The 12,812-nt window shown below is 49.5% G+C and overlaps 1 protein-coding gene across 2 annotated transcripts in view; it reads left to right on the top strand.

Annotated features, from left to right (window-relative positions):
- Positions 1 to 12,812, top strand: part of CHDH (choline dehydrogenase) — a 102,311-nt gene that overhangs the window by 6,312 nt on the left and 83,187 nt on the right. Inside the window, exon 2 of one of the 2 annotated variants that reach the window (XM_018067041.1) lies at positions 3,673 to 3,755. The exons of the other annotated variant lie outside the window; for it this stretch is intronic. The gene's annotated coding sequence lies outside the window, so the exon portion shown is untranslated. The remainder of the gene's footprint in view (positions 1 to 3,672; positions 3,756 to 12,812) is intronic. 2 annotated transcript variants of the gene reach the window in all.

Here is a 12,812-nt window from a genome sequence, read left to right on the forward strand (position 1 = left end):
CCCAGAGAGAGGTTGAGTAGTGGAACTCAGGCTCTTTGGCCTATCTGTTGCCCCAAATAATTGCTGGTCTGGTACTCAATGTAAATTTTTCTAGCTCCTTAAATATTTATTTTAACACTGGGGGTGAATAGATCAGACTTGTTTGGCTTTTACTGTTGGGAACTAGTGGGGGTGCCCTTTGACCTTTTAACTTTAGGTAGTGTAGTATAAAACCTTGTGTTTTAACCACAGAAATGTCCATTTTATTTATCATACTCTAAATAACCATCTAAAGATTTCTTTATTCATTTGAGATAATTCCTCTAAAAATATTTACCTTTTTGGAAATAGTATCTAGATTTTCCCTATAGGATTTTCCCCATAAACCCTAATTACTGTAGTGCTTTTGTTATCATCTGTAAGACCCACTGAGGGGAAGCAAAGACCACCAATGAAGCTTCCCAAACCAGTTTTTTGTACTTGTTTTAAACTACAGTTCTCAGGTTAATTATTAGATATATTTTTTCCACCTTAGTTTTGATTTTGTTTTTATAGGTACCAATAAAACAGCTTTATAATGAGAGTGCTATAGCTTCAGCAGTTTGTTTTTTCAGTTTTAAAGGAATCCATCATTTGACCATTAATAAAACATATATTAATAGTGATTCAAACCACTGAAGTGCAAGAGGCTTCCTCATAAGAGAGTGGGGGAGGATATAACCTAAGCAACAAAGAGTTTGCTCTCAAAAATAGCATGGCAGAGGTCAAGTTTGCAAAACAAGTACATGCGCACACACACATACAGAGTGTCCAAGGGAGATCATGTAGAAGTTTTATATCTCAAAGACTCAGGAAGAGAAATGGAAGCTTTCCCCTAGAAGGACTTTGCTTAACATCAAAATTCTGAAAAGGTATTTTTGTCAAGCCAGCTTTTTAACCTTAATTTAACTGCACATGCAGTAAGAGAGGCCCCTCGTTTTTAGGACAAGATTCCCTTTAGTTCCCAACTGAGTAGGCACTTGTAAGTTTTGTACGCACATTCACCTGGCTGGGGTATTAGGTGGAGGCTGGCAGTCTGCCGTCCCTTTTATTTATTTGTGCCTGTGCTGGGTCTTCATCGCGGTGCGGGCTCTCTCTGGCTGTGGTGGACAGGGGACCCCCTCTCGATGCAGCGTGCAGGTTCTCGTTGCGGTGCCTCCTGTGTTTGCAGAGCACAGGCTCTAGGGCCCTTGAGCTTCAGCACTGGTGGCTCCCAAGCTCTGGAACACGGGCTCAGCAGTGGTGGTGCGTGGGCTCACGGCTCCGCAGCGTGGCGGGTCTTCCCAGATCAGGGATCAAAGCCGTGTCTCCTGCATTGGCAGGTGGATTCTGAGCCACCAGGGAAGTTCTCCTTTTTCTTTTATTTTGTAACCTTTATTTCCCATTCTGAAGTTGGTTTGCTGAAATAAAATTACTAGTGATGATTCCGTGTGATGCATCAGTGTGCTGCTTGAGAGCTTAACTCCTCTAGCTTTGGCGTCAGATTTTGTTTCGGCTCCCTCTTAGGTGTCTTAGGTCCTCCTAGTGGCACGTAAGACCACCATGGTGTTCAGCTCTCAGCATGATCAGTTTTTCTTCGAGTCCCTGGTTGCGCAGGTTCTTAGTGAAATGAGTGGATCTCCCTGTAGGGACAGCTGCACAGAATGGGGTCTGGCCACCACCACCCCTGCAAATTTCTCAGTCACCTCAGAAAGCTGTTGCCAGCCAGGAGGAGAGAGTCCCTTCTTTGGAGCTCTGAAGCACTCATAAATTTTAGTGTTGTTTTTTTTTTTTTTAAATTTCTACAGTCTCTATTAAGGTCACTGATTCAAGGAAAACCAACAAGCCGGTCTTCCCCCTAATGACTCAGGTGGGAGTGAAACCTTACGCACTGTTTAACTGAGCAGTCTTCCCAGCCTTTAAGCTGAGAATAACCACTCACTATCTAAACTGAGTCTGCGAGTGCCTTTTACATTGAGCAAAATCTTCCCAGTACTTCAACTGAGGATAACCCAGGTACCTCTTCTGGAAGCTAAGTTTCAAAGATAACTTATTCCCCCAATATATGAAACTTAACGATCATCAACCAATGATGGGAGATCCTAGAACTAAGAAGAGACTCGCCCAGATTTGTCTCGACTCCTCAAAGAGGTGGATGGGCACAAGTCGCCTCTGCTGGTACCAAGGCCCCAGATCCCGGCACAAGGCCCCAGATCCTTGTAGAGCTCAGGTGAAGGAGAGGAATCGGCTCTGGTCCCGTCATCAGTCTCCATAACTGTAAATAAAAAATATTCACAAGCTTAAAGTTGAGAGTTCTGTTTGATTTGGTGGGAATTTTTAGGACTTCATGTCAAGAAGGCAGCATCTCAAGTAAACCTGAGAGAGCTGCTCTGAGGAGGTGGGGGGAGGAGCCAGGTTATCTATGAATTTTGCAACAAAGGGCAGGTAGTCTGAACATCAAAAGATTATTGTGAGTTAAAGAAAACCAGAAATCTCAAGCTAAGAGGTTTAGCACTTTTCTATGCATGGGAAGATACATGAGCCTGCCCTAGCTGAAGCCATTCCTCTGCTATGCCCCTCCGCGCTCAGGGGCCAGTATCCTGAGTTTCTTCAGGGCTTCACTGTCCAGAGTGGCTGCAGTGATGGCTGCTCTATGGCAGGTGTTCCTTCCTTCCTGAGTTCCCTCTGGGCTCAGCAGCTCACCATCGGTGGTGGCTGCAATTGCCGATGACTGTGACATCCTTCATTTACTGATACGGCAGGAAATATTCCATTTCTTATTTGCATGTCATAGAACAGCAATGCTGTTTTCTGTGAAACCAGGAAACCCCATGAAACCTGTGAAACTCTTGAAACCAGGACCCGTGGGTGCAGGTTAATGTCATCCAGCAGCCCTGCTGCCTGATCGATTTCTGTGCTTCCGTTCAGCGATAGAGCTGTTTGTAGTTGACACAAGGGAAACAGTGGACGTTTTTGAAGCAGTTCGCCTGGCATTCTTTAGGGCTCTCTGCAGCTAAGGCCCTCCAGCAGCTTGAAAGAGGCACAGCAATGGACATGTGTGGGAAAGTTGGCTGACTCATCTCTCACCGTTGGTTTACAGATGAAAGTGGCTGGCTACCTGCCCCTGGGGCTGCTCCGGGGTATGAGTTGGCGCCCCTGCCATGCTGTGGCTGGGATGGCACCTTGAGAGGGGCGTGCTCCGCACCTCCTGGGCCTTGTGGTCGTGCATGGAGAGTGGCTCCAAGCCTGTGGTAGTGCCTGAGTGAAAGTGGGTTGAAGATCAAGCAGGCCTGGCAGCTGCCGCTGTCTGCCCTCTGCTCAGCTCCGTGTTTGCAGCAGATGCCAGAATTGGCACTGCCAGCAGTGGGAAGGCACACTTTGTCCTGGGGCCTTGGGCAGGCCACCTCAGCAGACGGGCCTGGGCCCCCAGGGGGTCGATGTCCAGTCCATAGTAGTGTGTCTTCAAGTCCCTCTGAAGGACCACACTTGTTTGGTTTTTAAATTTTAATCTTGCACGAAATGATTTTTTTAATGTAATTAAAGTTGTTATGATAAAAACACCTCGCATTTAAGCCCATTATCTTATTAGGAAACGCAAGAGACGTCAAGTACCTGTGTCAGATTGCTGGGAACATTTCTAAAACTGCCTTTTGATTCAATGCTTATCTTTCACAGACAATCAAAAATAACATGAGGACTGGCCCTGCCCACCCCCACCCCCCAACCTCGAGCCTGAATCCTTCACATCTGGGTGTGAGGTGGGTGTTTCTTAATTGAGATTTTAAAAACTGATTGAAAATGTGTTTGAAGGAGGAAGCAGATAGCAAACCTTTCTGGAATGCCCCGACTTCTGTGGAAGAGGGTGGAGTCCCTGAGCCAAGACCAGGCTCCCGGCCTCAGCGTTTCTCCCACTCTGCCTTCTTTCTTTTCCTCCGTTAGCAGGGAGATTTGAGACTTAAAACAGACAGCAAAAACAGAAGCCCTTTCTGTTATGGAAAATTTGGAACACGTACAGAATTAGCCAGAAGAGAGTATTGAACCCCACATACCATCTCCTCATGGGCGATCCTGTTTCGTTTGCCCCCCAAATCCCTGGGTTATAAACAAAATCCCAGATACTATTTTTTTTTTCTGTTGGTATTTCAGTAGGTTCTGAAAGAGTCATTGTAAGCAACATAACCACGAGACCAGTGTCACATCTGACAAACAGTGACCTCTAAATACCCTCCAATATCCAGTCAGCGTTCAAATTCCAAGGACCTGAATGAAAGCCATAGGTCATTCTCTTTCAGTGTCTGGCTTTCCCTCAGTCTCTCTCTACCTTGTTTGTTTTTCACTTGAACTTGTGGAAGAAATGTCCCTTGGCCAGCATTCCGTGCTTGAGGTCCCTCATGTCCTTGCACACCTTCCTCTGACATTTGAATTTCCTCTGAATCGGTGGGTGGATTTAGAAGTGTGAGTAGACTCAGGCCTGGGGGTTTTTGGTGAGGCTATTTCATTGTGTCACCCCTGTCTCCACTTGAGGGAAAAATCATTTGATTTTTCAGTTGCATCCTGGTGGTAGGGATACTGCTAGGATGCCAGCGGGACTTGGTGGGGACTGACCCACGGATAGGCCAAGGTGGGCAGATTCCTTAGTGCCGATCCCACCCCTTACAAGAGCTGTCTCTGTCCCTCTGTGCCTCAGTTTCCATGTCTGCCTCCTCTTGTGAAGTGAACACTGTGTTTTTACACATTAGTCAATAACACGTGGACTTCCCAGGTGGCACAGTGGTAGAGCAACCGCCGGCAATGCAGAAGACATGGGTTCCATCCCTGGGTCGGGAAGATCCTCTGGAGAAGGAAATGGCAACACACTTCAGTATTCATGCCTGGAAAATTCTATGGACAGAGGAGCTGGTCAGGCTACAGTCCATGGGGTTGCAATCAGTCAGACACAACTGAGTAACTGAACACACACACACACACACACACACACACACACACACACACACACACACATACGCATTTATTGAGTGTTTTAGTTTTCTGAATGTTGAGCTTTAAGCCAGCTTTTTCACTCTCCTCTTTCACTTTCATCAAGAGGCTTTTAGTTGCTCTTAACTTTCTGCCATAAGGGTGGTGTCATCTGCACATCTGAGGTTATTGATATTTCTCCCGGAAATCTTGATTCCAGCTTGTGCTTCTTCCAGCCCAGTGTTTCTCATGATGTACTCTGCATATAAGTTAAATAAGCAGGGTGACAATGTACAGCCTTGACATACTCCTTTTCCTATTTTGAACCAGTCTGTTGTTCCATGTCCAGTTCTAACTGTTGCTTCCTGACCTGCATATAGGTTTCTCAAGAGGCAGGTTAGGTGGTCTGGTATTCCCATGTCTTTCAGAATTCTCCACAGTTTATTGTGATCCACACAGTCAAAGGCTTTGGCATAGTCAATAAAGCAGAAATAGAGGTTTTTCTGGAGCTCTCTTGCTTTTTCGATGATTCAACATGTTGGCAATTTGATCTCTGGTTCCTCTGCCTTTTCTAAAACCAGCTTGAACATCTGGAAGCTCATGATAGATGGGGAAACAGTGGAAACAATGTCAGACTTTATTTTTTTGGCTCTAAAATCGCTGCAGATGGTGATTGCAGCCATGAAATTAAAAGACACTTACTCCTTGGAAGGAAAGTTATGACCAACCTAGATAGTATATTAAAAAGCAGAGATATTACTTTGCTAACAAAGGTCCATCTAGTCAAGTCTATGGTTTTTCCATTAGTCATGTATGGATGTGAGAGTTGGACTGTGAAGAAAGCTGGGCGCCAAAGAATTGATGCTGTTGTAGAGGTCTCTTGAGACTCCCTTGGACTGCAAGGAGGTCCAAGCAGTCCATTCAGAAGGAGATCAGTTCTGGGTGTTCATTGGAAGGACTGATGCTAAAGCTGAAACTCCAATACTTTGGCCACCTCATGCGAAGAGTTGACTCATTGGAAAAGACTCTGATGCTGGGAGGGATTGGGGGCAGGAGGAGAAGGGGACGACAGAAGATGAGATGGCTGGATGGCATCACTGACTCGATGGACGTGAGTTTGCGTGAACTCCGGGAGTTGATGATGGGCAGGGAGGCCTGGTGTGCTGTGATTCATGGGGTCGCAAAGAGTCGGACACGAGTGAGCAACTGAACTGAACTGAACTGATTGAGTTTCTACTCTGTGCCTGGCTCTGGGAGCTATGAGCTCCATCTCCCGCTGATTGTGAATAAACAAACATGGTCATGGCTCTGGACAGGCTCTGCAATAGAAATCTTGGTACACCACGGTCACTCTGCCACTGAGCCTGGCCCAAAGGGGAACTTCAGTGCCCCCAAGAGGGAAGAACAGTCTCTCTTCCTGATGTTATGCCTTTACCGTGTAAGCGGCGCAATGCCAGGGTCTTCTGTCCCTGCAGCCCACCTCTGGTTTTGGCTCAGACTTACCCAGACCCACCGCAGTGCGTCCCTCCATATCCTCACTTTCACTTGGGCCTTCTCTGCTGCAGGAACCCACTCACCCAGGCATAGGGGAGCCCTGAGTGCAGGGGTGTTCATGTCTGGAGGGGCTCCTTTGTTTCTCAGCAGCCAGCTCCAGAGGCTTCGTCCCTGATCCCCAGCGGGTCAGGGAGGGTCCCCGTGGGAATTGAGTCCCCAGCAGCGACCACAGTATTGCAGCTGCCTCCAAAGTGCATCTGTGGGAGCACACCAGCAGTACAGATTTGATCCACAGACACGCTTGCGAGGGAAGGAGGAGATGGCAGGCAACCCCAGGAGCTGCCCCTGGGTGGTAAGGTTTCCCGTCTTACACTGCTGTTGGTTAGACCACCATCATAGGGATGTGAGAAAGCAGGGAGGTCACCGTGGGAGTCAGGAACTGTGAACGGAGGGCAGATGCCTGGAATGCACGGTGCGAGGTCTCACTGCAGAGGTGAGGAGGGAGGAGCTGCAAACATCAGAGGCCCCGCAGAGGCCAGTGCCCATGTCAGCAACCAGAAACCCCCCGGCCTGGGTCACACAGCAGTCCCGGCAGAGCTGGGGACGAAAGCCTGGCCTTCGCTTGGTGTCAGACTCGGGGCTCCCTACTGGGGCTCTCTTGGCAGCCTGAGCAGCCTCTGCCGTGTCCTGTGGCCCACCCTCAGCCCCAGGAGGGCCCAGGCCGCCAGAGTCGTCTCCGAGGCAGTGAATGGTTAGCTGTTTCAAGAGGGGAAAGTTTCTGAGTCATTTGTTTATTTGCCACCAGGATGTGGGGATGAGAGTTTTAGGAAGAGAATCCTAAAGAAAATAAATCTTTTAAATTAAAAGATAAAGTATTTATAAAGATAAACGTGGAGTATTTCCTGCTGTGCTGTGCTTTTGTGACCGCATGGACTGTAGCCTGCCAGGCTCCTCTGTCTGTGAGGTTTTCCAGGCAAAAATATCAGAGTGGGTTGCCATTTCCTGCTTCAGGTGATCTTCTGACCCCGGCATTGAAGTCACGTCTCTTGCATCTCCTGCATTGGCAGGCAGATTCTTTGCCACTGGGCCACCTGGGAAGCCCCAACATGAAAGTATACTGATGGTGAATTTTTATTTGTATAAAAATTATATATGTATAATTGCATACCCAGGTGATCATCACCAGGTCAGGATCCATAACGTTCCCTGTGGCCTTTCTTTTTTATTTAGGATCTTAGTTCCCCAGGGATCAAACCCGCACCTCCTGCAGTGCAAGCACAGAGTCTTAACCACTGGACTGCCAGGGAAGGCCCACCCGGTCCCCTGTCTAAGTGGTCCCTCTCTCTGCCCCGGTACAGATGTATGAATTGAGCGCCCACATCTCAGGAGGCCAAGGTGTGGGAGCTGTAGGCTGCATGCTGGCCCAGCCCCGTCACATCTCTGCTCCACCTTACAGAGGGCCAGGCTCTGCACTGGGACCGAGGCCACAGAGCCTTCGGCCGGGGCGGTGGGTTTTCAACAGCTCATTTCATTTTTAGAGTGGAGGTCTCCGTACGTGGTATAAGGAGAAGCCCTATGATGTACGTGGCCAGTGGCCAAGGGGGGCTTCTCAGAGGGAGCATTGGCTGAGCAGGGCCTGAGGGAAGGTAAGCAGTGACCCAGGTGTGATGCAGTGCGGACCCATTGCCTGGAAAGGGGAACATGTGCAAAGACCCTGCGTGGGACGGAGGGAAGGTGGTCCCGACGGCTGGAGCCCAGAGCGTGAGGCTCATGGCTGGGTGAGACGTGACAGCTGGGACAGAGGCAGGAGGCAGGGCTGGAGAGGGGCCCTGGGGCTGTGAGGATGCTGGTGGAGTCATCTTGGGAGGACAGATGACCTGGGCTGGGGGTGGGCAGTGAAGTGCCTGTGGTAGGAGGAGGCAGCTGCCCAGGGTTCTTGACCAGACCATTGCTCCCTGATGAGACCCTTCCCACCTCGGCCCTTTGCACCTCTGCCTCAAACTTACCTCCCACCAAGGGCTGGCCCATTAGATGGCCATGCCATCAAGAAGCTGTGCCAGACTGCAGGAAAACAGCTGGACTTCACCATTTCTCTTGGCCTCCAGAGCCCTGGAAGGCACGTGGTGCCTTGTTCCCATTCCATGTACTGATGGTGACTTTTTATAATGCCCAGGATGCGGCTTTGTTGGTCAGGCCCGTGCTGGCCGGGTCTCCCCTCTCAGGCTTGTTTCCCTTTCTGTGATGTCGGACCAATGGTGATGACGGTGACAGCCATGAAGCCCGCTCACCCAGTGTCTTTGGGGGGGTTCACAGTGTGATAAACCCATGTGAAGTGCTCAGGATGGGTGGCTGCCCCTTTTATTATTGCTGTGCTTACAACGGATTCTGTGGCTTAGTGGAGCTCTGTGAACAGACAGTGGCAAGCTATAGGACAGTAATCATTAGACCCACCCAAAGCCCAGCCTAGAAGGTTGAGAACCTCATTACAGGTCTTGTAGGAGAGTGGAGAGTGGGTCAAAGCCAGGACTGGAAGGCCAGGTCGCAGGCAGGTGGCCGGCTCTGAATCCTGCATTGGAGAACTGCCCCTGCCCCTACCCCGGAAACCCCCAGAAAGGGGAGGATGGTGGTACCTCCACCGCACTTTTTACAGTTCTCCCTTGAGGTTGTTGTCTCCACTCTGGCCCATGGGCTCAGAGAGAATGTGAAGGCCAAGTACCTCTGAGGCACTCTGCCAGCTTTGGGGAACCAAGGGGCTTAGTGCCCAGGTTAGCTTACGCTGTGTCTGTCGTGATAGGATTACACGGTCGGTATGTAAAGAGTTAACAGGGTGCTTTCTCATGACTGGGCCCTTTCTCCTGCTCTGTCCCCCAGCAGCGGACAGTCCGGCTTTCATCATCGTTTGCCATCTGAAACAATCTGGGATAGACCTCTTAGGTTTGTTTTTTCACAGTCGTGCACAGTTCTCTTTTGGTTGAATTCTTAGAAGTGGGACTGCTGACACAGAGGGCTGCCCCTGTAGAACCCTGAGGCGTCCATGACCTTGGAGAAGGTGTACATGCTCCCCAGCTTGCTCAGAGCGGAATCGCTGTTACCATTGGCCCTGCCCAGCAGCGCTTTTCAAAGGTTGAAGCAGGTCTTGAGCGCTGTTTCGCGTGCAGGCCTGGCCGAGACTGCTGGCCCCTCTCCAGAGTTCTGTCCTCTCTTCTTGGGTGACTGACAAAGGCCGGGATCTCAGTGGCCCCAGGGATCTGATGCTAGTCTGGTCCACTGGCCCAGAGCTAGAAAGGAAGTACACATGCATGCATGCGCACACGCACGCATGGATGCGTGCAGGAAACTAGGAAGAACCTTCTTCAAGGGTTGTTTCAAAAAAGTTTGGTCAGCCTTCCAGCTGTGCAGTTTTAGAGGCTGTGTCTGAGCATGGGTCCTCTAGATGTGGGTAAGCATTTTTTCAGGTCACAGTTCTTTTGCAATTTGACTTCTCCAGAATTATCAAGTTTGTTGTGCAATTGACCACAGGCTTAAAATTACATGGAAATCTGGCTTATCATGCAAGGCATTCAGTGTTCCGATCATAAAATTTGGGAAAATTTTTAAAACCAGTGTTTGCTTATTGATTTCAGAGTTAAGTGAGAATTGTTAGTTGTGACAAAGGGCTCCGGTGATGAAAGCCAGTGTACTCAGAAGCGGGTGGGGGCCCTACCTTCGTTCTCCCTCATTGAGTGTCATCTCTTCACTTGACGTCTCTCCACATCCACTGTGTCCATTACTGGTGTTGAGGGTCATGGCCTGAATTGACCAAGACCTTCTTCCTGGCTGGAGGCACCATGCAGTCCCGGTGTCCAGCTCCAAGCTGACCGTTTGGATGCCGTGTGTGGCTTGGTGTGCTGCCCTGCAGCCCAGGAGGATGCGTGTGGTTGAGGGTCTTGTCCCCTTGACTGGGAGGTGGAGTGGGTAGACGTGTCCTCTCCCTTCATCTTCCACTCGGAGCTGTAGGAGTGGACAGACAGCCCTAGCCACAGAGCCGAGGCTGGTTCCAGGAAACGGGCTCAGGGTACAGGTACCCAGAATCAGAAGGAAGCCTTGAATGCCCCCACCATGGTACAACCCCTGTACTGCCCTCCTGCACCCAACACACACACACACATGAATACACATGTGTGCACACACATGTGCACACACATGCACACTCACGCAAACACTAATACACGAACACACGCACGTGAACACGTGTGCACACATGAACACACATGCACGCAAACAAACACGCAGACACATGCACGAACCCACATGCACACATGTACGCACACACATGCACACATGAACACATGCACACACAAACACATGAACACATACACACACGCACGAACACACACACGAACACGCACACGCACACAGGTGCTATCCTGTCTTTCTCTGGCTCCATAGTTCCCACCCCCACCCCACCCCTCATGCTCCACAGTGCCAGTGACTGGCAGCCCTGGACTGTGGAAGGGGCTGCTTCCCTCTGATGCCTGAACCTACCCATCAGTCTATCCACTCACCCACCCAGTATGGGAAACTGAGGGGCACTGTTAGGGGTTGGAGGGTCTCTGCCCTTTTGGGTAGCAGGCCCCTCCTGCTTCGGCACTCCCACTTCCCCCATCCCCCGGGCACTGTGAGTACGTGTAGGTCTTACCACCTCCCAACACCGTGAGGCCGAGACTCCCGCTTCCCCAGCTCAGGGCCTGGCTGCTGAGGGGGGCGGGAGGGAGGCAGCCCCCTAGGATGGGTCTCAAGAACAGGGGCATGTGGCTCCAAGGTGGGAGCCTCCCTCCAGGGCTGGGCACCAGGACTGCCAGGGTGAATAGCAGAGGCCATCCTGCTCCTGGCTGTGGCACGGGGTGGAGAGCTGGCTGCAAGCACCGCGAGAAGGGGAAGTGAGAGTGGGCAAGTGCCCTAGGCTGTCTTTTCTTCATTATTTAGCAAATCCTGGGCAGAAGACTGTTTAGGGAGTAGGGCTTCAGGGCGCAGGCATGTGGGAGAATTTCTCCTCTGCAGACGTGGGGCCACAGTGGAATGTCCAGCTTGGTCCAGCCCTGCCCAGGGGCCAGAGAGATCTCCTCCTAGTCCAGGACTGGACTCAGACCTTCGAGAACAATGACATGTGCTCTCCATGTTGGGGCATGCTGGAGAAGGGTGTCGGAGAACTGTGATAGAAGCTGAGGTCTGGGGATGGCTGGGGCCACGGAGGGTAAATGACCTGCCACCTCATGAAGAAGAGGTCTGGTAAAATACACATAACATGAAACATCGTTTTAACCACTTTTTTTTAGAAAGTGTATAATTCAGTGGTACTAAGTATATTCACAGTGTTATGCCGTCATAACCTCTATCCATTTCTGAAACTTTTCATCACCCCAAATTGTCCTTATCCATTGAACAGGAATTCCATATTCCCTCTCCCTCAGCCTCTGGTAATCGCTCATCTACTCTCTGTCTCTCTGGATTTGCCTCATATAAGTGGCTGCTGCTCCTGCTAAGTCGCTTCAGTCGTGTCCGACTCTGTGCGACCCCATAGACTGCAGCCCACCAGGCTCCCCTGTCCCTGGGATTCTCCAGGCAAGAACACTGGAGTGGGTTGCCATTGCCTTCTCCAATGCATGAGAGTGAAAAGTGAAAGTGAAGTCGCTCAGTCCTGTCTGACTCTTAGCGACCCCATGGACTGTAGCCCACCAGGCTCCTCCATCCCTGGGATTCTCCAGGCAGGAACACTGGAGTGGAATTGGAATCATGCAATCATTGTTGCTTTGTGACTGGTTTATTTTACTTAGCCTATTTTCAAGGTTCCATGTTGTAGCATGGTTTTTTTGTGTTTTATTTTTTGGTTGAGATTAATTTTTATTTATTTTAATTTAATTTTAATTTATATTGGAGTGTAGCTGATTTGCAGTGTTGTGCTGGCTTCCATGTGTAGCTGAGTGATTCAGTTATACATATATCCATCCTTTTACAGATTCTTTTCCTATTTGGATGATTACAGAATAGTGAGTAGAATTCCTGTGCTATACATTAGTAGGTCCCTGTTGATTACCTTTGTTATATGTAGTTGTGTATAATGTTAATCCTAAACTCCTAATTTATCCTTCCCCTCCGCTTTCCTCCGCCCCTGCAACCAAAAGTCTGCTTAAGAAGTTTGTGAATCTGTTTCTCTTTTCAAATAAGTTCATTTGTATCATTTAAATATTCCACATTTAAGTGTTATCATACGATACTTGACTCTCTCGGACTGACTTCACTGTAGTATAATCTCCAGGTCCATCCATGTTGCTGCAAATGGCATTATGTCATTCTCTCTATGACTGGGAGATATTCGTGTGTGTGTG

This window comes from Capra hircus, chromosome 22 (genome assembly GCF_001704415.2).
Source record: "Capra hircus breed San Clemente chromosome 22, ASM170441v1, whole genome shotgun sequence".
Taxonomy (NCBI): Eukaryota; Metazoa; Chordata; class Mammalia; order Artiodactyla; family Bovidae; genus Capra; species Capra hircus.